General features: G+C 36.3%; 1 protein-coding gene and 1 pseudogene across 6 annotated transcripts in view; both read right to left on the bottom strand.

The window, feature by feature from the left end:
• Positions 1-19,861, bottom strand: part of VPS54 (VPS54 subunit of GARP complex) — a 99,694-nt gene extending 79,833 nt beyond the window's left edge. For 5 of the 6 annotated variants that reach the window (XR_008530301.1, XM_054586896.1, XM_054586894.1 and 2 more), the window contains exon 1: positions 19,379-19,861. The gene's annotated coding sequence lies outside the window, so the exon portion shown is untranslated. Of the gene's footprint in view, positions 1-4,619; positions 4,739-19,378 lie in introns of all 6 variants that reach the window. The other variant, XM_054586895.1, reaches the window with a different exon arrangement.
• LOC129081351 (asparagine synthetase [glutamine-hydrolyzing]-like) lies at positions 14,772-17,377 on the bottom strand (annotated as a pseudogene).
• Positions 19,862-24,145: the final 4,284 nt, after the last annotated feature.

Here is a 24,145-nt window from a genome sequence, read left to right as displayed (position 1 = left end):
TAATATAGGTTACAGTGTTGGGTAAGACTTTACAATGAAGCAGTATATAACCTGGACACTGAAAAACATGTAGTATTTTACTATTAAAGAGTAGACAATCTTTTATTGCTGAGCATATCTGTCAAATAGCAGGCATTCAATAAATAGTTTTAATGAAGGAATAAATAAGTGGATATAACAAGTTTATAGCTGAAAGGAAACCTAAAGATCACCTAGCTACCCTCCCCCCCGCCAAAAAAAAAGATCACCTAACCTAAGTTCCCTCATGATGGAGGTAAGTATAGCAAGGCCTAGAAAGACTAAGTGGTTTACAAAGATACATATGGTTTAACAAGTTTACAAAATAAATTAAAAAAAAAAAAAAAAGCCAACTTAGGACATCTGGTAAATAGAAAAATAAAATGAGCAAAGACATAAGGCTAGAACCAGTGACAAAAAGTTCATCCACTCTCATTTCCCTCTGGTATGGCAGAAAACTAAAAATTACATTTCCCAGACTTCCTTGCATATCTGTCCCAGTCCTTCTAATGCAAAGGAGACACTTGCAATTACACCATTCACTGAGACCACAGGAAACAAGAAACAACCTACTAAGAAAATACACAAAGATAAATAACTTCCTCAAGTTCCCTGAACAGAAAGCAAATAACAGCATGAATAAAGGTTAAGAAACATGGAATCATAAGACTGTGTGGAAATTGACCGGGCTAGCATGAAATGTTTACCCTGGGAAGTGACAAAGCACACACATATCCACAGTACAGCCAGACTATAGTTGTTCTCTAAGCAATAAGGAACCATAAGCTTTTTTTGTCCTGTGGACTTCTTTGGCAGTTTGGGTGAGTTGTCTAGGACAAAAGAACACTATCACGAAAATATCTGGGAAAATATCTGGGAAATAATCAGGGACTTGGTTTGAAAGGCACATTGGTTCACTGCACTTATATTCCATACACATTAACTGTACAGTTATTTCTGTATAAAATTATTTGCATATTTAAGACAGAAAAAACATCTAAATGATAGGAAACCCCATATGACACAGAATACTGTACATTAAGCATTTGGTGAAGACAATTCTAAATTATACATTAAGTATGTTTAACTTTTTTTGTTAATTTCATCTAATAAAATGGCTAAAATAAACACATTTTGACACTTTAGGAGATAAGCTACAAATACAGGGCCTGGCAGAAGTAAGGCTTGCTTGAGTGTGGTTGGTAGGGTATGTGAATGTCTCATCAGGGACTTTAATGGACAGCAATTTGAACATTTCACCTAAAACATTATATGGTGTGATAGTTATGTTACAGAATTACATGCTTATGATTTTGTAATAAAAAAGGGTGTTCTTTGTGTCAGACCCTGTATGTACAAAATGTATTGTATTGAACTCCCATTGCTTGATGTCTGATAAATTAAATATTGATTCCAACAATAATATATTACAATTTCAATTTATTCTTTTTACCATAATGTTTTTACAGCAAAAAGAAATCCTAAATGCCATATTAGAAAGCTAAATGGGGAGATGGTCAAGCCCCTAGACCAGGTGTCAAGCTTTCTGGTCCTTGGGATTCCTTTGGCAGTCTGGTGAAGTCTACAGACCCCTTCCCAGAATAATGTTTATAATGCATAAAATACATTAAATTACAAAGGACAATTACACTTAAGTATAGCTATCAAACTATCTTTTTACATTGTAGTATAGTAATATTTTTGCTTCTCAATGAATGCAAATCTCTCTAAGCAATAAGTGAGCATAAACATTTTGAGATACCTGCAGCAATTTAATGTGAAATTTCTGTTGGTGACAAAGTTACAGGTAATGCTAATACCCCTGTGAAGAGCTTCCTAAATTCATAATCAAAGGAAATGCTAAAACCCAATTAAGCATGAGTTCTCAACCTTGGCACTATTGACATTTTGAACTGAATACTTCTGTTGTTTGGGGGGCTCCCTCTGCATACAGCAGGATCTTTAGAAACATCTGTGGCTTCTAATAACTTGATGCCAATAGCACTCACCCACCTAGCTGTGACAACCAAAAATATCTCCAGACAAAGCCAAACATCCCAGCGGATGGTGGAAAAGAGAAAAGAATAAAATCAACCGAGTTGAGAACCAAAGAGTTAAAGACGCAATTTTTTTCCCCATCCAAAGTTCACAGACTCCCAGAATTCTATTCACAGACCCTATGAAGTCTATGAATGCAAGATTAAGTACCTCTACTCCAGACCTACCTTTCCAACTACAGGAAAGAGCGAGAAGCAGGATTGTTAGGTTAAACCAAAACATGGAGAAACAATCAAACAAATTAAAAATATGAGACATTATACAAGAAAACTGGTCTTGGCACTTAGATCAATGTCATTTTGAGAAGGTGGAGAACCATTCTATATTGAAATAAATAGACAACAACTAAAGGCAATATGTGAGCCCTGACTGAGACCTGATTCAAAAAGAAAAAAAATGGCTCTAATACATTCTTAAGACAACTGGGAAATTTTAAATATGGATTTGATGTTATATGATATTTTAGAATTTTAATTAGTTTTCTTAGGTGTATTAATGGTATTGAGATTAGGGGAAAATGTCCTTACACTTAAGACATGAATACTGAAGTATTTAGGAGGGATTTGGCAAAAAAAAAAAAAAAAAAAATACACATATAAAACAAATATGACAACATTTAAAAATGGTATCTCTAAGTGAAATATATGAGTGCAACATGTTCTACTTTTTCACTTTTCTCTGTTTTAAAATTTTCACAATAAAATGTTGGGGAAAAGAAACTTTCATATTTGTCAAATGTTAAATAGATAAATAATGCAAAATATGGATATCAGAAAGAAGAATATTCAATTTGTAACTCTTACTCTACCTGAAGGGGGCATTATTGTACAATTTGAAATATAGAGGGAAAAAATCAATAGATTTCAATGAAATTTTAACGTTGTGGGAGAATAATACCACATATTGAAACTGGAATGCCGTAAAGGCTGAAAGAGAAGGCAACTGAGACAGAGAAACATTTACCAAAAGCATTACCCAATACTGTGCAACAATTTTTTCCCTTGCTTCTACACTGATATAGTAACTACCTACAGAGAATACTGGAATTACATATCATTTACAGTCAACTCTGAACTATCCATGAAACTGCCTACTATAGGTAAGGTAATACGCAAATCTTTTTATTTTTCCTCTACCATTTCAATGTATACAAAATAGTTTAGCAGAATGGTTAATAACTAATCATTTATTTCCCTTCTCCTGTTTTTCAAAAGTGATACCCTTCTTTAAAAACACTTTATAAAATCTAAACCTGTCTGACTTGTATCTTGCTTCTGTCACACTGTGGTCCTCTAACTGGTCTATCTGCTTGCAATCTAAACCATTCTTCATGTTGCTTTAGGATTAAGTCTAGAAAGTTTTAATTCTGTTATACTTCATCTCAAAATTTTATAGCTTCCAAACAAATGCCAAGCTTCACAAGCTGGTACTCCAGGCTTTCCACAATCTGATACTTACCTTCTATTCTAGCCTTATTTCCTATTACCCACAGATAATGTAAATTTCAGACAGGGGGTCAAATTGTGCCTCTAATTCATCATGCTAGCGAGGCCTCCTTAATAATCACACCATCTTTCTATTTATCTAATAGCTCTCCTCCCTTCAAAAGTCACTTAAATTTCATTTCTAGATTACATAGACTAAGAAAATAAATATACACACTCCAAAACAATCCCAGCATTGCTTTGGCCAGGTGGCTCAGGTGGTTGGAGCATCATCCTGTATATCAAAAGGCTGCAGATTTCATTTCTGGCCAGGGCACATACCTAAATTGTAGGTTCAATCCCCAGTTGGGGTGGGTACGAGAGGCAACTGATCTATGTTTCTCTTCCAAATCGATGTTTCTCTCTCTCTGCAAACCGCTCCCCACCCCGTTTCCCTCTCTAAAGTCAATAAACATAATCCTTGGATGAAGATTTTTAAAAATCTCAGCATTATTTTTAAGAGTGAAAAAGTTAAAAGAATCATACTCTGAAAGAAGGAGGAATTGGTTAAAAAGCTATAGTACAACTAAACAATGGATTATATGGTCATTAAAAATAGAATTGCAGACCTCACACCCATCAAAAAAAAATCAGAAAATAAGAAGTATTGGCAAGATGTGGAAAAATTACAACCCTTAGGCACTGTTGGTGGGAATGTAAAATGGTACTGCTATTGTAGAAAACAATATGGCAGTTCCTCAAAAAAGTAAAAACAGAACTACCGTAAGATATAGCAATTCCACTTCTGGGTATATACCCAAAAGAACTGAAAGCAAGGTCTTGAGGAGGTATTTGTACCCCATGTCAGAGGAACATTATTCAAAACATCCAAAAGGTGGAAACAACTTTAAGTATCCATTGACAGTTGAATGGATAAACAAATGTGGTATATATACACAATGGAATATTACTATTAAGCCTTAAAAAGGAAATTCTGACATATGCTACAACATGGATGAATATTGAGAACATTGTGATAAGTGAAATAAGCCAATCACAAAAAGACAAATACCATATGATTGCATTCACATAAGGTATTTTATTTAAGTACAGGCATACCTCGGAGATATTATGGGTTCAGTTCCAGACCACCGCAATAAAGCAAATATTGCAATAAAGCTGAGTCAAATCCTTTTGCTGGTGGAGGTCCTGCCTTCAATTTGTAAAAAACACAACATCTGTAAACACAATAAAGCAAAGGGCAATAAAAAGAGGTATGCTTGTAGTCAAATTCAGAGAGACAGAAATAGAATGGTGGTTGTCAGGGATTGGAGGAGGAAAAAATAAGGAGTTGTTTAATGGGTATAGTGTTTCAGTTTTGCAAGATGCAAAGAAAGTTTGGGAGAGTGGCTACACAACAATGTGAATATACTTACTACTACTGAACTGAACACTTAAAAACAATTAAGATAGTAAATTTTATGCTATCAGCATTTCATCACAATTTCAAAATTCGTTAAGAGGATTGCAGAATATTTAATGACAAAAATGTTTGACATACATTAAGTAGAAAGTTTTCAAAACATGCACAATATGATCCCAAATTTTTAATTTAAAATCAGCATGCATACTTGCAAAAAACAAAAAAACAAAAAACAAAAGCCCCGCAGGGACATATACCACAATCTTAACAATGGTTACCTCCAAATGACCAACTCCCCCCCAAAACCCAAAAAAACCAGTGACATAATACTTGGCACATAAAAGACATTCAATAAATAATTCCAATTACTGCTATTTATTATTATAAGCATCTTAAGTATTAACATTAGCACTATGCCATACCTAGTTTTATATCAATTTCAACCTTAGGATCCTGAGCCTCCTCTACAGATGCCCTTTGCTTGAGTCCCCCTAGTTTGGGGAGATAGGGGGAGAAGAGACAGCAAGCCAATATGGGCAGATATAATATTGTATCAGAAAAGTAGCCAAGCACAGGACAGTGGTCCTCAAATCCATACAAGTAAAAGGAAAGAAAAAAAGGAGTCCTAGAAAATGCTAAAACTAGAAAGCATGATGACCTAGAACAGAAGCAAATTTTATGACACACACCATGCTCGTAGGAGAAAAAAAGGATGAGGAGGCAGAGAGGATGGAAATAATGCTTTGGAAGACATTTAAATAAAGGTCAAAGTTGAATCCTTGGGAGTCAACTAGATGAGATCAAAATTAAAATCTCTAAATTGGACAGGACTTTGTCTGGCTCAACTTTCTACCTAATACAGGAATCCTTTCCGCAAGGGGTCTTTCTTCTTCCACTTGAAAGCCTTCTTCAATAATGGAGAATTGAATACTTCAAAAGCAGATTATTGCTATAAAACAACTATAATTGCTTTAGGGAAAAAAATTATTTCTTGTAGTGAACAGAATCCTGCCTCTGTTCAATTACATTACAGGAATGATAGAGTAAATTTTAGTCACAGGAAAGTAATACTACAAAGGGAGAAAGTGAGGGAAAAGTAGGCTAATGAGAGCTCAGAGCTAGGGGTAGTACAAACATTTAAGAGGAAAGGAAGAAAACAACGAGAAATACCATCCTTACAAGAGCCAAAAGAGAAGTGTTCAGAAGGAAAGGGTGAACAGTAGTGTCAACATGCTGCAGAGAGAGGCCAAGGAAATTGCTAACTTCAAAAAGACACTGGATTAGAACAAATTTAGGACAGTGGTTGGGACAGAAGCCATACCACTTGTGGTTAAGTAAGTGATGAAGTAATAAAGGCAATAAGATCAACATCTCTTTGATGGTGACAGAAGAGAAACTAGGAGTTGAGCAAGAATATTTTAGGCCATGGGAAACCTGAGTATATTTGTGGGCAAACAGCAAGAAACCAGCCAATGGGTGAGACTAAAAAGGAACAAGAAAAAGTATCAGAGAAAGGAGATGGGGGAGAGGGAAAATTTAGATATACATGGGAATAGAGGCAGAGAGAAAGAGACTAATCACACCCAGGAACTATTAGGCACCGTAGGCTATCCCCCAACTTGAGAAAGACAGGACTTTATCAGGCAACAGTGAGGAAATGAGCAAGCTAATCCAGGGAACTTGAATTCCACCCTACTCTCCTGCCTACTGAGAGGTGAGGGGAATCAAGCTGAGATTTGGGCAAACCTGGATTGCCTCACTCTGGGGCTACTAGTTCTAAAGTTTCTGTGATGTCCTAAGATCAAGAGTGCATTGAAAATATGTTATCATTAAAGGAGGGATGGCAGAGGAGAGGGAACCAATAGAAAGACAGTAAGACAAATTATGTCATCACTAATATTTGACTAAATACTTACACAGTTCAAAATTGCTTGCTTTCTTTCAGCTTATTTTGTTGGTCTTCCTAGCCACTTACTAAGAAACACATTTATAAATCTATCAGTGAATGAATGAGTCAATGATCCTCATTATGTGGGTGAATGTACAGGTTCGAGTAGTCAGTTTCAAGACCATTTAGTTAACTGTGAAGATGGTTATTTGTATTCAGATCTTCTGATTCTAAATTCCATGCCTCTATCTTTACTCCAGACTGCCTCTCCAAAAAAACAAAACAAAACAAAACAAAACAAAACAAAACAAAACAAAACACCTAAGTTATTTCACTACTGTCTCCCAAGCATTTCAGGCACCTAGTACTTTCCTCTTCTTTTTCTCCTTATAGATTATAAGATTATAATCTATAAGATATATAATTATAAGATTAATTGTTGATCCAAAAACAATTATTTACACTCATAAATAATTATCATTGATGTCCATTTTATGTTAAAAATAAGTGATAGTGGCCCTGGCCAGGTGGCTTAGTTGGTTGGAGCATCGTCCTGTACACCAACACTGCAGGTTCGATCACTAGTCAGGGCACATACCTCAGCTGCAGGTTCGAGCCCGCCCAGCAGGGGAGCTTATAGGAAGCGACTGACTGATGTTTCTCTCTCACATCAGTGTTTTTCTCTCTCTCTCAAAAAGTCAGTCAACATATCCTCAGGTGGGAAAATAAAGAAATAAAGCAAATATAGCAATAATTAACATCTGATTGTGATATAAACTTTTTAAGACTTTCTCTTTTTAGGGTCAAGGAATTTTATAAAATTAAGACTGCTAGAGAATCATTGTTCAGGTAAAGAGACACTCTACACTTTCATCAGTATAACTCAATATATAGTATTTTCTTAGCAAAGATATAATTCTTGAGCTGCAATGTGGAATAAATATGCTACCATGGACCATCATTTTAGCACTCTCAACAGGAATTATGTTCTAAATTTTAAATAATTGACTTATTAATGAATTTTTATAATGCCTAATTGTATTTTGAGAATTGTATTTATTCCTACAGATAAAGTAGGAAATATTTTTACACTGGAGCTAGACAGAGGTAGCATTTTTTTTTGATACAATGGATTTAAGTTTAGTAAAAAAGAAAAATTCAATACTCAATGCTATTTTTTAAAAAAGCAAACAAATGGCAAACTTGAATTCCTCAAATTTAGTATTGATTTATGCAAGGAAAAAAAAACAAACTGTAATGTCCTACACTAAAGATTGACTTTATAGAAATCAGTAGAGTTTTTTTTAATCATAAAAATTTAAAATATCTCAAACATCTCATATTCTAAAAATCACTTCCCACAACGCTTTTGGAATTTTAAGAGCTAATTTCTGTAAAGTGGTATAATTAACCTTCTTTCAAAAAGCAAAGAAACAACAGTAAACTCATACACTATTTAGGTATAAGATTTAGCACCTTGTGACAAAAATCTAGTTTAACCACAATTTTTAAAAGTACTTAAAAAATTTAAAATCATTTATTATACACATTATTGGTCACAATCTCAATAATGAAGCTAAAATGTAAACATAAATATCCAGGCTTTCAAAAATGCTAACGAATTAAGGCTGTCATATAAATAAGTACTTGTCTTGTCATCTTGGCATTAAAAGAGAATGGGAGAAACTAAAGAACCCAGAAAATAAAAACAAAGTTGAACTAATCTAATTTGCTTTTCCTTACATTCTCATTTGACATTTATAAAACCCTATGCCTTGTAGGAAACTCTGAATAAATGTTTCTTGAAGTTCTTTATTTACTTTTGATTTAGTGACAAGATGGAGATAATTTTGGCTAGAAGGACAAAAAGTACAACTACCTGTATTATTAAACTTAAATTATTTTAAATGGCTACAAAATAAGTGATATTTCATGTGTGACATCCGTATCAGGAATAAATTTTCATAAATATCTTTAAAAACAATATATATGTATGTATTTTAAATCTAGAAATTATTCAAAATAAAGCAATGTCTTTTTTCCCAAGCACTCATTAGACTTAATACACTAAAATAACATAATACAGCAGCCACTGAAATTAAGAGTTACAGGCCTAGAATTGATTAATAAAATTATACTGTGATAAAAATCTGTCTCTAGCATGTAAAAAATTCAATAAAAATCAAATATAACTTGGATGCTTATTTTACTCCTTTGTGCTATTGATATGACTATATTATTTACGACATTTTTGTCAAAGTGAGTCAAATTAGAACACTGGTATTCTATGTTTGGTGTCTTGGTCAAAGATTAGCAAATAAATCCTAAAATCGCTCATTCAGTTATTGGAGAATACATATGTCTTAAACTACCGGACATATTACTACCAGATATGTAAACTACCAGACACATTAAAATGCCTACAAAAAGAGTAAATTTAAAATAAAATTGGTATAATTGACGCTACCTTGAAAATAGTTGCTATAAGAAATTGTATATTAATATCTTCATAAGAACAAAAATAAGAATTGAATTATCTACTTATTTTTAATCCTCACCTGGAGGACATGCTTATTGACTTTAGAGAGAGAAGAGGAGTGGGGAGAGGAGGAGAGAAACATTGATGTTAGGGAGAAACACTGATATGTGGAGAACCTGCAACCCAAGCATGTGCCATGACCAGGAATTGACCCCATGACTTTTCAGTTTAGTGGACAATGCTACATCCAACTGAGCCACCCCTGCTAGGGCTGGATTATTCACTGTTTGGGGTTATCCCTGCCTTGTTTCTTTTAAGAGCACAAATAATCTAATGTTAACTGTCTATCTTTGTCAATAAAATATATTTTATACCTGGCTTCCTAAAGGGAAGGGTCTTCAAGTAATCTAAATAAGTACTCTATGAATGTTAAGTAACAATAAAGATGATGCTATTAAGGAGTTTTCTTTTTAGAGAAAATAAAGCAAAAAGCTAGAAACTCATCCTCAATGAGTCAGGAAGTGGTTCAGAAATGAAAATATTAAATGTTATCTTAAGGTATAAAGTAAATAACTATGAAATTCATTATTACTATAATCTCAAACCAACAATAAATTAATATTTTAAGTAATCACTGACTGACATTACCTCTACACTCCTGCCTGCCCACTATTTGGCTCTCATAGCCCAGTTCTGCCTTACTAGCTTCTCTACTTAACTTGGATCCCATGGTCAATTATTTCAACAGTCTCCCTTATATCTTCAATTATCTCCTCCCTTATCTATCTTCAATACAATGTCTTTGCATTGTTCCTGGCTTGCAGAACACTGCCAGAGAAAACTTACATAAAACACGAAAAATATATATATTTGTAAGTTCGAAATCTCGGAAGTAGCCCTGCTCAGCAGTCCTCTCACTTATTTATTGTGAAAGCCTTCTCTTTCCCAGACCCCACAGCATTTATTACAAACTTTCAGTACTCTCCTATCCCCTAACTTACTTTCATCAAGCCCATGCTTAAAAAGTAGACTTTTTACTTCATATACCACCCCACAAAATAAAGTTCTCAGATATGACTTCTTCCCTGCATATCCAAACATACCTAATTCTCACCTACACATAACTCCTAATTTTCTGAGGTACAGTATAGGTGTTTTCCAGGATTAATCCCCAAACCAGCTAGCTGTTCTTGGTCTCACTTCTTCCCACTTCATCTGAGACCTTGTTTTATTAATTGTCCCCTAACTCCTATCTTTTGTCTCATTGGCCAATTAAAAAAAAAGTTCAAGTACTAAATTAAAGTTCTTTCTCTCAACTCTACCTCCTCAAGCTACTTCTTACCTCCCTTCATTGGTAAACTTTTACTCTCTCTTTGGTCTATGTCCTTAGCAATGTCTTCCATCTCCAGCACTCACGTGGCTCTGAAAAAGGTAAAGAGTAACCTGATTTTTAAATTCAATTGCTTATAGTCAGTCTTCATCTAACTTCACATCACTGCCTTCAAAAGTCCATGAAAATAATAAATGTAGATGGAATGAAAGGATTAGAAAAATCGCCATTTGTAATCATCCAATACAATGAATGATTCAAACAAGAATCATTAATGGATGCTAAAACCACTGGTTTAAAAGGTTGTTAGGAACAGGACATTTACATGGCCACAAAATACCATCCAATCTTATTTAATTAAACAGTTAGGAGATCTATCAGTTCCCACCTTATCAAGTGATCAAGCTGGAATCACACCAACAGGGGGACAGCCTTATATTATGTGTCTCTTGAAGCAATAAAGTGGTAGATACACATATCATCTGTGGGATATTCTTGCCAGAAATATCTCACCAGAATCTAATCATGAAGAAACAGACTAATTCAGAATATGGAATATACTTGAGGATAAATGCCTTTACTTTTCAAAAGATAAACCAAAGAAGAGAGGGAGGCAATGGGACTAGTCCAGCTTGAGGGAGACTGAAGAAACATTCCAAACACATAAACCTTGATTGAATCTTGCATGAGCAGGGGGCGGGGGTAAAGATATAAAGATTTTGGGGATAAATGAGGAAATGTAAGTACAGACTATCTGTTGAATAATGTTGTTGAGCAACTGTTGTTATTCTTAGGTGTCATATGGTATTGTGGTTGTGCAAGGAAATGTCCCTGTAATTGGAAGATACATACCTATATATTTAGGGGTGAAGCATCATGATATCTACAACCTTCTTTTCAGATCTGGCAAAAAGAAAATGTGTGCACATGTGTGTGTATAGGTTCTCGCTCTACTATCCTTTTGACTTTTCTGTGGACTTTAAGTTTTTCAATAATAATAATAACAAACCAATGAAAGTTTACCAAAAACTGAAGTAGAAATGAGACAGACAAATGGAGAGGAATAAGAGTATGACAAGAACACTCCAGGAATAGGAAACAGTACATGCAAAGGCTTGAAGGGAAGAGAGAGCCTCTTGCTAGAAACTACAAATTAAGTCAATATTTCTGAGAAAGTTATATATTTAGGAGGAGGAGGGAGTTGTGGAGAGTCATTAGGCTAGAGAGATAAGTTGAGAAAATAACAAATGAACTTATAAATTTGTTAAAGGAATAAGGATTTCATCTTAAGAATAAAAGTCACAGAAATAATTTAATTGGGCCCTTTAGAAAGATTACTGATTATAGCACAGACAATGATTTAGAGAACTCGAAGACTAGGCGAGACCACATAGCAAACTTGCAATAATTTAGGTGAGAGATGAATGTAGCCTGAACTAAAACTCAGATAATGGTAGAGGAGATGGAGAATACTACATAGATTTTAGATCCTTCTGCAGTCCTAACCTCTTTTCATTGTCCCACACACAAATTTAAACTGCCTACTGGATAATCTTACAAGTCTCACAAGACACCTAAAATTTAATACATCCAGAACTTACACTCATCTACCACCTTTACTCCTCTCTTCCACCTGCCAAAAATGTATTCCTTCTCTAACTCAGTGAATGGCAACACCAACTTACGTAGTTTCCCAACTTGGAAACCCTAGGACCTCTAGGATCCTTAACCTCTCTACATTCTTCAATTCTATACCAAGTTGGACTGTCCAATGGATTCTAACTCCAGAATTCATTACAAATCCATGTCTTGCTCTCCATTCCAACTGCTCCCGCTCTAATTCAGGATTTTATTTGCAGATTAGATAACGGTGAGAGTCTCGTACCAAAAATCCTTCTTTGAGCCTAACCTCACTCAACTTCAGAATCATCTTTATAAAATTCAGATCTGATTAGGTCACTCTCTTTAAGTATTCTTTGATAGTGGTATATATATCAAGTCTATGAAGTCTAAAAACTCTTTACAACCTGAGCCCAATCTACCCCTCAGTTTAGTCAAACAGAAAGGTGAAAAAAACAGGGCATGAACTTCCTTAAAATAATTATTTTGATTTCCAAATGTACTTTATTCACTCCATAAGAAATAAACATCATAAAATATCATGCATCATCACAATATTCATATATACACCACCTACTCTCTGAACTTCCTTTTCAGTCAAAATACCAATTATTTGAATATAAAATTCTCCAAATTGGTGGCTTAAAAAAAATCCTCATCTGAGGATATGTTTACTGACTTTTAGAGAGAAAGGAAGGAAGAAAGAGAGAGAAAGATCTATCAGTTGCCTCCCATATGTGCCCTGACCAGGGATCGAACCCACAACCTAGGTATGTGCCCTGACCGGAATCTGAACCCACAACTTTTTGCTGTACAGTACAATGCTCCAACCAACTCAGCCACTTGGCCAGGGCATTGGCAGCATTTTTCTTGCCCTGAAAACACCCTCCACTTTCTAAAATCTAATCTTTTAAATTCACCATATTAAAAAATATATATACCTACCAATACCACTACATGACTTATTCTGAACACTGTCTCAAACTATTTTACCCTTCTACTACCCCAGAAAAATCTCACTGAATAGCTTCAGCTGTTTACCTGAAGTCTTACTTTTGTAGGATTGTGAAAGCTAACCAGTTAATAAAACTGTAAGAGATTTTTTCCCCATTCATTTTATGTATTTTAGTTAGTTCAACTTTAAATGCTACAGAACTATGGACTACTAGACATGTCAAAGAGAATCGAAGCATCTCTTTGTGTAAAAAGATGTTGGAAAATAATAGAAAAAGAAATAAATCTAAAAGGATAGATTTTACAAATAATGGGTGGGTAGATTTAAAACCCTATTTCTTCAGGTAAGTTTTCACATTTGAAGAATACCTACCAGTGGTAGAAGAACTCTTCAAATATAAAGGAGGCAAGAATAGTAAATGAAGACAGAAAGAATTATTCCCAAAAGGAAATTAATCCAGGTAACTGTACCTTACTCTCAAAAAAGCCTAAAACTTTTTGTACAAATAAGTAACTTCTGCAAAATTTAATTCTGAAATTATGTGTTTTCTAGATTTTTCAAATAACATATCTTGAAAACAAGGTAATCTTTCCTTAATAACTTGATTTCATCATTTTAATAATCAGTATTATACTGTTCTATAATAGTTATACTCTCAGATGCTACTAAAGGAAGTCAGTGTGCCCCTGTATTAAAGAGCATCTAATTATGGTAATAATACTACTGTAATCCTTTTAGAATTTCTCTCTTCTTAGAGAGGCTGTCAGCAGTCACTGTTCTCTGCCTTGCTATCTATATTCCTGCCTTTGGGATCCTCTCTTTCCCATTCTATTTTGATTCTTCTAAGTAACTAACCCTTTTTTTAAATTGAGGTATAATTGATATAACAACTGTTTCAGATGTATTAACTAATTCAATTCTCACACAGTATTTTATAGTTGACATAGCATCTTAACACAATTACCTCATTCAATTCTCACAATAACCTTATAATACAGGAATTATCACTACTCCTGTTTTATAGAAGAGAAAACTGAAGGTCAGAAAGATTGAATAATTTATCTAAGGTCACAAGGCAAGTAAATAGCAAAAGATATCCCAACTGTCAATCTTCTTTCATCACCAAATTGAGTTGTTAAAAACAAACTAAAGAATCAAAACTGGGGCTTATAGGAAGAAAAATGATAAGATTCATGTATAAACTCTGAAAATTTTTGGACATTAATATACTATTAGTTAATTAACTAAAACAGCCTACTTCTCTTTTTCTTGACAGTTGACGCTATCATAAAAAATAAAATCGCATAAACAAACTACTACTACACTTTATCTATTTCCAATTTCAAAAAAACCTATGCACCAGTAATGAATAATTCAAAACATAATAGTAGTCCAAATTTGCAGTAAAATAAGGACGCCATTTTCAGGAAAGAAATTTTTTTCTCCAGGGGGAGAAGAGGGTATGGGGGTGATAAATGGTGATAGGAGACTTACCTTGTGGTGGTGAACACACAATACAATATACAGGTGATGTAGTATAACCTGAAACCCATATAATTTTATTAACCAATGTCGCCCCAATAAATTCAATTTAAAAAAATAAATTTTTTTTTCTTCCGATTTGAAGACAGCAAAGCAAACTAAAGAATATCTGCATTGTGTCATACATAGGTTTCCTTTTACTTTTCTCTTAACTGCCTGACCCTACAAAGAAAGTTCCTAGTTAATCTGATCCTTCAGAGTCCGTTGAGAGTATTTTCCCACCTAGCTCAGGCCCTTACCATAGGTTTAGAACAATACTACTGACATTTTGGGTCAGATAATTAATTCTTTGTTTTGGGAGGGGCAGGGTGGGGGTACGATATAGCCTGTTCATTGTAGAATGTTTAGCACCATCCCTTGGCTAAATGCCAAAAGAACCCCACCTTCACTTGGGATAATGAAAAATGTTTCCAGACACTGCCAAAAGTCCCTTGGATGTAAAATCATCCCTGCTTGAGAACCACTGGTTAGATATTAGGGTCCTGGGTCTTTGAAAAAGGAGGCCTCTAATCAGCCCCATTAATTATAATTCTTTAAAAATTAATTGTTTTTAAAATTCAGATTTTTAAAAATAAAATGGTGATAGTACAAGCAGATTAAATAATATATTACATATGCCATACTCTTTAATGCATTTTTAGAGGATTTTGTAACATGAATTTCATCCATGTGGAAACATTAGTCCTCCCCCTCTGGGGAAATGTCCAGGTCTCTCCTTCCTCTGCTAGTAAAATGTCAAATACAGTATGTACATGCATACATGCATAAGAGAACCTAAACAACTCTAACTGACAAATCCCCATTTCTTGCCCTTCATGGCCACATTGTGGTTCTTGAACCATGCATTCCAGAGACTCAAGCTTCCACTCTGCAGATTTCCTCATCTGGTTTCTGCCATCTATTTGTGCAGCAAGCAGGAAATAAGCTGATGACCTTTAAAGTCTTGTCCTACCTTTCTATCCTAATACTCTCAGCTTTTACTTATTGACAAAAATACTCTTTCAGCTTTTACTTATTGACTCCCAGCTGACCAGACCACCTCTTAAGGTGACTGGAGACATTCTTGCTTTTTTCTTTCTTCACCCATTATATTAATCTATGCTGAATACAATAAAAAAAAAGCATGTCAGGTGTTGAAAGCATCGCTTAATATCAACGATCAGTTGCTTATTCTGGCTCAAATAAAATATTTTAAATATGTGGGTCTGCCTAAGCAAGATGCCTGCTGCCACATGGGGGGATGGGTCAGCGCCAGGATCGTGCCGGTTATTTCCTCAGTTCTCTCAGTTCTCTCCCCGGAGCCTCCTTCCCCAGCCTCTCCTCGGGTGTCTCTGGCCAACTCTGCCCCGCTTCTGCCAGAAACCAGAGGAAAGGAGCCTGTGAAAATATATGTAACCCTGTGTAAGTTCATCTGAACCACCTTCAGAGACCACTATGCTATCTCTGTTCTCCCAAATGTACTTGGAAATTAAGTATGTATCCATTGAAGCAAAAACGGTTGTAATGTCATAGGTTTTCCAAGGAAGGTATGAATTCCTTCAGGACCTGAATATCTTCCCCAGAGTTAAAGAGGACTTTACTCGTATTGGTGTTCACTCCCAATATGATCTGTCACCTTTCCGGCAGCTAGTTAACCTAGACTGTCTTCCATGCTAACTGCGTATGTCTGGAGAGGACTCTGGACCTGTGCCTCTTTTAGCTGCTTCAACAGGGTGGCAGCAACCAAACTGGAATCCAAGCCTCCTGATAAAAGACAATCAATCCTTCCATCTGTCATCAAACATTTCTTAAAGCATTATTAAAAAGGATCTGGAGGTTGCTCTTCACGATTTCTTTCTCAAATCTGGGAATAATTTCTCCACACTGTCATAGTGCAGTGATGACATTTAACCATTTCCACCTACACACCTTTGCCATTTGGCTTTAAATCCAAAACTTCACAGTGTCCAGGAAGAAAAGGTTCTAGTTAAAAAAAAAAAAAAAAAAAAAAAAGGCTGTGCAATGCTACAAGTTAACAAGAACTTTAGCTTCTGAACACACAGCCAAATCTATTTTCTATCATAGTTTTAAACAAAGGTTTGACTCCATGGAAATTGCTGCCCAGGAATACTTTCTTATTGGCTATATCCAGTAAAATAAATGCAAATACCCCCTCCAACATAAAAAAAAGTAAAATAAAATATTTTAACATGTAAATTGATTTTAAAATAAAAACTTTTCAAGCTATTGAGCTAATACCACTTATATGAATGAACCACAGAGGCAAATATTGAGATGAAAAGTAGATCAGTGTTTGCCTAGGTCTGACATGAGGTGGGAGAATGGAGAGTAACCACTAATGAGATGTTTTCTTTTGGGGGTGATGAAAATATTCTAAAATTGATTATGGTGATCATTGTACAACTTTGTAAATATACCAAACATCACTGATTTTACACTTTACATGAGTGTACTTTCACTCAATGAAGTTGTCTGTAAAAAGCTAAAAGAAGGAAAATAAGTTTATCAACTTTTATTGATAGGAAAATGTGATTAAGAATAAATTACGCAAATTTTGCCATTTCATGAGTTATAAGATTTGATTTTAGTTCTGAAATTATGAAAAACTTACTACCTATCCAGAATACCCTAACAGCTGTTAGGGGGTGAGAGACGGAGTGAGCAAAAAGCAAAAAAAAAAAAAAAGGGAGAGAGAGAGAGAGAAAGAACTTCTGGACAAGGACAACAGTGTGGCGATTGCTGAGTGGTGGGGTAGGGAGGATAGAAGGTAGAGGAGAGTACAGGGGGATAAATGGTGATGGACTGAGACTAGATGGAATGAAGACATACGATACAGTGTACAGGTGATGTGTTGTAGCACTGTGCACCTGAAGCCTGAATAATTTGTTAACTAGAGTCACCCCAATAAATTCAATAAAAAGGAAAAAATTAAAATTAAAACATTACCTACCCAGAAATAAATTTTAACTTTTTCCAGAAAAAAATACATGCAAATTTAATCATTTTTACCTAGTAAACTTTGCATGATTTAGAAGCTATGAAAAACATTTCAGAAAACCAAATGCTACAGTAACATTATGTGTAGTATTACAGTAACATACCTCCACAAGAACAAAATACAGGAGTTCGGCACAAATAATGCCCCTCTTTTATTACAAAATCATAAGCATGTAATTCTGTAACATAACAATATCACACTCAAACACATCATGTGACATTTTAGGTGAAATGTCTGAATTAAAACTATAAATTATTACACCCATATTACTACCCTCCTAACCACACGCAAGCAGGCATTACTTCTGCTGGACACCGTATATGAATATAGTCAACAACAACAAAACATGGACTGTCTTAATAGTTTTGTTGTGATACATTCTTTATAAACAAAACCATTAAAACATGTTTCATTTCTTTTAAAAGTGATTCTCAAAGTATAATGTCTGTCCTGGTACTGTAATAATTCTGGTTACTACAGCATTATTTAAAAATAGCCAAATCACATTAAATTACAAACATCCAATCCCCCAAACCAAATTTGCACATATTGATCATTTTTACCCAAACCTATCATGAGCAACGATGATCACTATGAACCATCAAGTAACAACTATTGCTAGGAAATTGGATTCTAATTACAATATGAATACAGTCCAACAAACAAATCCCATCATTCTTTCTGTTCCATCATAAATGCTTAGAAATGATGAAGGCTCTCCAGGTACTTTTCCAATTAGAATTACCCATAGATTTATAAAAGTCAACCTGAATGTCCATCAAAATCTGCAATTTTCACAATAACACTCTTCTCAGTATACTATCAAAATATCACTTGCCTTGTAAGCATTTACTATTAAGATTGCCCTGGGGTTTGAAAAATCAGAAATAGGACCAATTAAAAACAAAAACATTCCAAACATTTTAATTCTTCGAAAGGAAGGCAGGCCTCGATAAAGACCAAAAAATGAAGCTGGTTAAAGGGGAATTTTTTAAAAATGCAACCCGGCTCAGCCAAAATTCTAAAAATACCATTCTGACCTCAGCACATGGGCAGCCCAAGTGGTCAAATACAATGGGCAGGCAAAAGTTCCCTTGTCAACGACAGGGAAGGCCTGCCTTTGTAATCAAAACAGAGATAGGAAGAAGCAGAACTGAAGAACATTAATTATTGAACAAAATATTGCGAACTAAACTGCCACACAGCAGAACACCGAATTATTCTTTGGTAGGCTTGCCCAGACACAAAAATGATTTTTTTTAATTTAAATTATTCCAGTGCCATCAAAAGTGGGCCTAAGGGCCCGGCTGTAAAAAGAAAGTTTGGGGGCAGCATCTAAGGAGGGTGGTGAAGTTCCAGAGCCCGGATCCGGCAGAGGGGCGAGAACGGCGTTTGCGATCAGGGACTGTAGGTGGTGAGGACATCTGCCGGACCGATCTCGGGACGGAATAAAAAGAAAGAGAAGGAGGTGACCGAGAGGTGAATGGAGCTTCAGCGCTGGTCAGTTATGACCGAAACTCTGTCGGCCTGGAACCGGGGAGGAGACGGGGGGTGGGGTCTGGGTCCCTCTCTTCACAGAGGAGGTCGGGTGGAGGGTGGGCCGCGAAGCGCTGAGAGCCGAGTGGGGCCGGCCCCACACCTACCTGCGGGTTTCGGGCAGCCGCCCCAGAGCGAGGCCTAGTGCATCGTCGCCGCCTCCAGCCCTTCACGTAGCGCAGACACTGCTGCTCCGCGGCCGCCGCCTCCCGGAGCCCGGCCGGGCCCGAGCCCGGCTTCTCGCCCCAGCCCCGCGCCGCCTAGTCCGACAGCCCGGGGAGCACAGGGCCGCCCTCTTGAGCCCAACTCCGCTTGCGGGTAAGAGGCGGCAGCGGCGGCTCCCTCACGTCTCTCCCGGGTGTTCTGTCAGCCAGCAGTTTCCCCCGGGTCCGCAGCGCCGCCTCCGCCGCTGCTGCCACCGCCTCTCCCACATTCCCGGCCTGCAGGGGAGCCGCCGCCGCGTCGCGACCACTACGCTTAGCGCTTCTGCTCCTTGCTGACTGCTTTCCTTCACCCAGCTGACCCCGCTCGGCCTGGCTGGGTCTGGGGAGACAGCGCCGGAGGCCGCCGCGAGGCCGCCGCAGCCCCCAGCCCACAATCCACCGCGCGGCTGCACTGGGGCGGGAGGGCCGCGGCCCGGGCCAGAGGGAGTACTCGCTGCCTCGGGAGAGGGGCTACGGCATTGGCGCAACCGGCGTTCCACCGCAGAGGGAAATACCCCGCACGGTTTCTTTGCACCTCCCCTCATAGTCCTGCGTGCGAAGGCAGAAACCCACGCTAAACTCTACTTTTCTCACGACCCTTCCCCCACCCGAAGTTGTATTCAAGAGCATCCAGGTGCCGCCTTCCACCTTACCCGGGACTGAGCCCTCGCCCTCCCCCCAGACCCACCGACTCCAGAAGTCCCTAAATCACCCATTGCCTGTTCAAATACATACTTCCACAACATTCCACTTCTCCTCCCACCCCCTCAAAGTGAACGCTGTTCAGTTTCCCAAATAACTGTCCTTTGAAAAGTTAAAGGTCACCTCCCTCTCCAACAACCCCCTGGACCTTGAAAACAGTACGTGGACTCCATGGAGGCCTTCCCCGACCGATCAGCCTTTTCCCCTAGTTCAGGCCTTCCTCCCAGGCACCTATCACACTTCTCTGGCACTGAAATCGAGGGAGATATTTGAAGTTTTTGTGAATTATTAATACCTCCCCATTGTGATTTTTAACGGTAATCCAATTTAAGAGGGCCTACAATCTTAATCCAATAAAATACAGTCCGCAAGAAAGGGAGTATCTTAGAATATTTTTAAAGAGAAAAAAAAGGGCCCTCATTCATTTGAGTCCTAATGTCTTAATTTTTGGAAGAGTTCTTTCAATTTTGAAACTATTTGAATAAAAATATCAAGGTTTCAGGCATTTAAAAGACGCTTGGTATATTTAAGCAGCACAAAAGTGAAAATGTAACTCTTATAGTTGGGAATTGAAAAAAAAAATCCATGCAAGTTTCACTTCCAAGAAATCACTTTAAAAACTGTGACCGTAATTCTTTGTGAAGTAATATTTTACCCACTAAAGAGTTAAAGTTGGGGGAAGGGAAGGACAGAAAAGAAGAAACAAAAATGGTTGAGTGGTAATTCTTACATTATGTTTTTCTCATTTCAATTCTCCACAATTTTGTAACGAGGAGAGTCAGGATTCCAAACATGAAATTCCAAACATGAAATAAATTTAACTATAAAATAATAAAGAAATCCACCTAAGTCCCTAATCTCATTAAAAAAAAAGATGAGTTTATATTATGAAAATATTAAGCAAAGATTCTTCAAATTACCTCTAAGGCCAGAGAGGAAAATAATTTCACTTTAAGTCCAAATTCAGTTCATAGATTTTACTAAGAAGTGGATTTAGTAAGTTCCTATATTTTGAACCTGCACCAGGAAATCAGGAGTTCAAAAGCTGCCTTAAGCATGGTGGTTTGGCCTTTTAAAAACTGTGTTTTTTTTCTGTTTGTTTTTTTCTTTTTATTGAATTTATTTGGATGGTTAATAAAATTATATATGTTTCAGGTGTACAATTCTATAATATACCATTTGTATATTGTACTGTGTGTTCACTACCCCAAGTCAAATCTACTTCAAAAACTATTTGCATTTATACTCCATCTTGTTCCAAAAAAGATTACAAGTGGCTAAAATGGGCAATTGGATTAAATAATAGCCTTGAAGTATTTTGTAAACACTAGAACAAGACAGACTGGTTTGCTGTACTCATTATCCAACTGTAGATAACATACCATAAGGAGGAAATACACATCGGGTATTGTGCATAGTTCTTTCAGGGGATCCAGCATAATGTCTACTTTTACTTTTCCACAGAACTAATCATATCATGAGTCTAAACAGAGAAGTAAATGCTGTTGATCAGATTTGCCAAAAACAAAACAAAAAACTGTTAACTGGACAGGTAATTTAATTTAGGTGGATCAATTTAAAATTAATATGTTCATTTATTATACCTTGAATCATTTCATATTAGAAAGAAAAGGCAAATCACAAATATGTATAGCTATATAAAATATAGATATATTTCCAGAAAGCACAAATAACAGAAAATTAAGAAAAACTGATAGAAATCATCATTGCCCTAAAAAAGGAGAAAATATTTAGCTACCATATTACTAACACTGCATTTGGCATGTTTATTAAAACTGTTAAGATTATGAGTGGTGATAATTATGAGGGCAATATATTCTCATTAGAGGAAGAATGGACAAATTTTTAAATTCTAGAACACCAATAAAATGTGTTCTATTTGTGTGACAGTAGTTAGGTTAACATGTCAACTCAATCAATAAACACCATTCTAAATGATTTGACAGAAACTATCCATTCAAATGCCAATATAAATTCAGAAGGGAAAGGGGACACTGGTAGAAGGAACAATCAGAAAAAGTATTTTGCAATTTTGTTAGACATGAGCACTAGTCCCTCTTTTTTTACACAATAGCAAAACTTAAATGTATAAAATGGAAACCCATTCAAGTCCTCTTACCTACTCTATAGCTAAATATTCAAGGTCTGGGTGGTGTAAGTCCAACCATTGTTAATATGGCAAGAACAGTTCGAATGACATCGATGTAACCTGGCAGCCAAGAAGAGTGGACTGGAATGCACATATGTGAACAATGACATCTTCACTGTACTAGTCAGTGGGGGTGGTAGATGCTGTTGAGTGAGCGTTTGTATGGCTGTCACACTTAAAAGACTGAGTGAGTAGAGCAAGGAATCTGCATCAAATTTTGCCTTAAGCTTGAACATTCCTCCACGGAAACTATTCAGATGATTCACAAGGCCATAGCTATGGGCAGCTGGTGATTGGCAGCTTCACCATGACAACATGCCCACTCATGCATCACATCTCGTGCAGAGTTTTTTGGCAAAACATCAAATCACTCAGATGACTCAGCCCCTCTCCAGCCTAGACGTGGTGCCCTGCGACTTCTGCCTTTTCCCAAAACTAAAATCACGTTTGAAAGGGAAAGAGATTTTAGACCGTCACTAAGATTCAGGAAAAGACAACACAACAACTGATGGTGATTGGGAGAACTGTGTGAGGTCCCAAGGTGCCTACTTTGAAGGGGAATTAGGCATCATTGTCCTATGTACAATGTTCTTGTATCTTGCATCTTCTTCAATAAATGTCTCTATTTTTCATATTACATGGCTGTATACTTTCTGGACAGGCCTCATATAATTACAGTGTGTGTTTAGTGTAAATTATCTTTGGTAAAGCAAAAATCATGTGCACTAATGAACTGAAAGTATTACACTGTTAGTGGTTTCATCTGCATTTAGTTTTTTGATCCAGTGCCCTGAATTATTTTATCCATCACATGTAAGCTATTTAAAAATATTAAAATGTTTAAAGATCACAATTTATAACAATATGATTGGAATCTGAATGTTTTAATATTTCACCATATCTAATGTAGTCTACCTTAATGTAGGAAAACTTTGCAATTTAGTATGGTATAAGACATTAAACTAAACATGGGTATAAGCAGCACTGGAAATTTTATATTTCACATGATAATAATATACTCAATAATTGTTGGGAGTTTGTAATATGCAAATTTTTCATATGTCATCATCTCTTTGTGTCTTCTAAATTAGCTGCTTGATTACTTTGGAAACCATTATTTAACTCTTAAATTTCTCTATTCCATTTCTCTTTGACTCTGATATTCTAAATTTCCATTTTGATTATCATAATAATAGCAACAACAATTTGCTAAGAATTTATTGTGCTCCAAGCACAGGGAAAACCAAGGTAGTATGTTGCATTAGTTTTCTATTGCTGTGTACAAATTACCACAAAATTGGCAATTTAAAATAACATTTATTATGTTACAGTTCCTGTGAGTCCAGGAACAGTTTAGCTTGATCTTCTGTTCAGGATCTTATAAGGCTGCATTCATCACTCTGTAATCTCACTGGAAACTAAGAAAGAATCTGCTTCCAAAATCACTCAGGTTGTTCCAAGATCTTTCGGCTGTAGAACTGACAGCCCTAGCTTCTTCCTGGCTGGAGGCTGCTCCTGTCTCCTAGAGGATACCTGTAGTTCCTTACTATGTAGGTTTTCCCAAAATGGCTGCTTACTTCACATAACTAGAATAGAGTATCTCTAAACTCTCTACAGTGAGTCAGCTAGCAAGTCACTGATACTCCATCATTTTTTGCCATGCTCTATGGTTTAGAAGCAAGTCACAAGTTTAGCTCACACTCAGGGAGAGGGGAATTGCACAAAATTGTGAACACCAGGATGTTGGAATCATGGTGGCTACTCTAGAGTGAGTCTGTCTACAATCTGCAGTAATTAAT

Source organism: Pteronotus mesoamericanus, unplaced genomic scaffold (genome assembly GCF_021234165.1).
Source record: "Pteronotus mesoamericanus isolate MK-2021 breed Mesoamerican mustached bat unplaced genomic scaffold, CSHL_Meso_final contig_98, whole genome shotgun sequence".
Lineage (NCBI taxonomy): Eukaryota > Metazoa > Chordata > Mammalia > Chiroptera > Mormoopidae > Pteronotus > Pteronotus mesoamericanus.
Note: the sequence above shows the minus strand (reverse complement) of the source record. Positions and strands in the feature narration are given on the sequence as shown.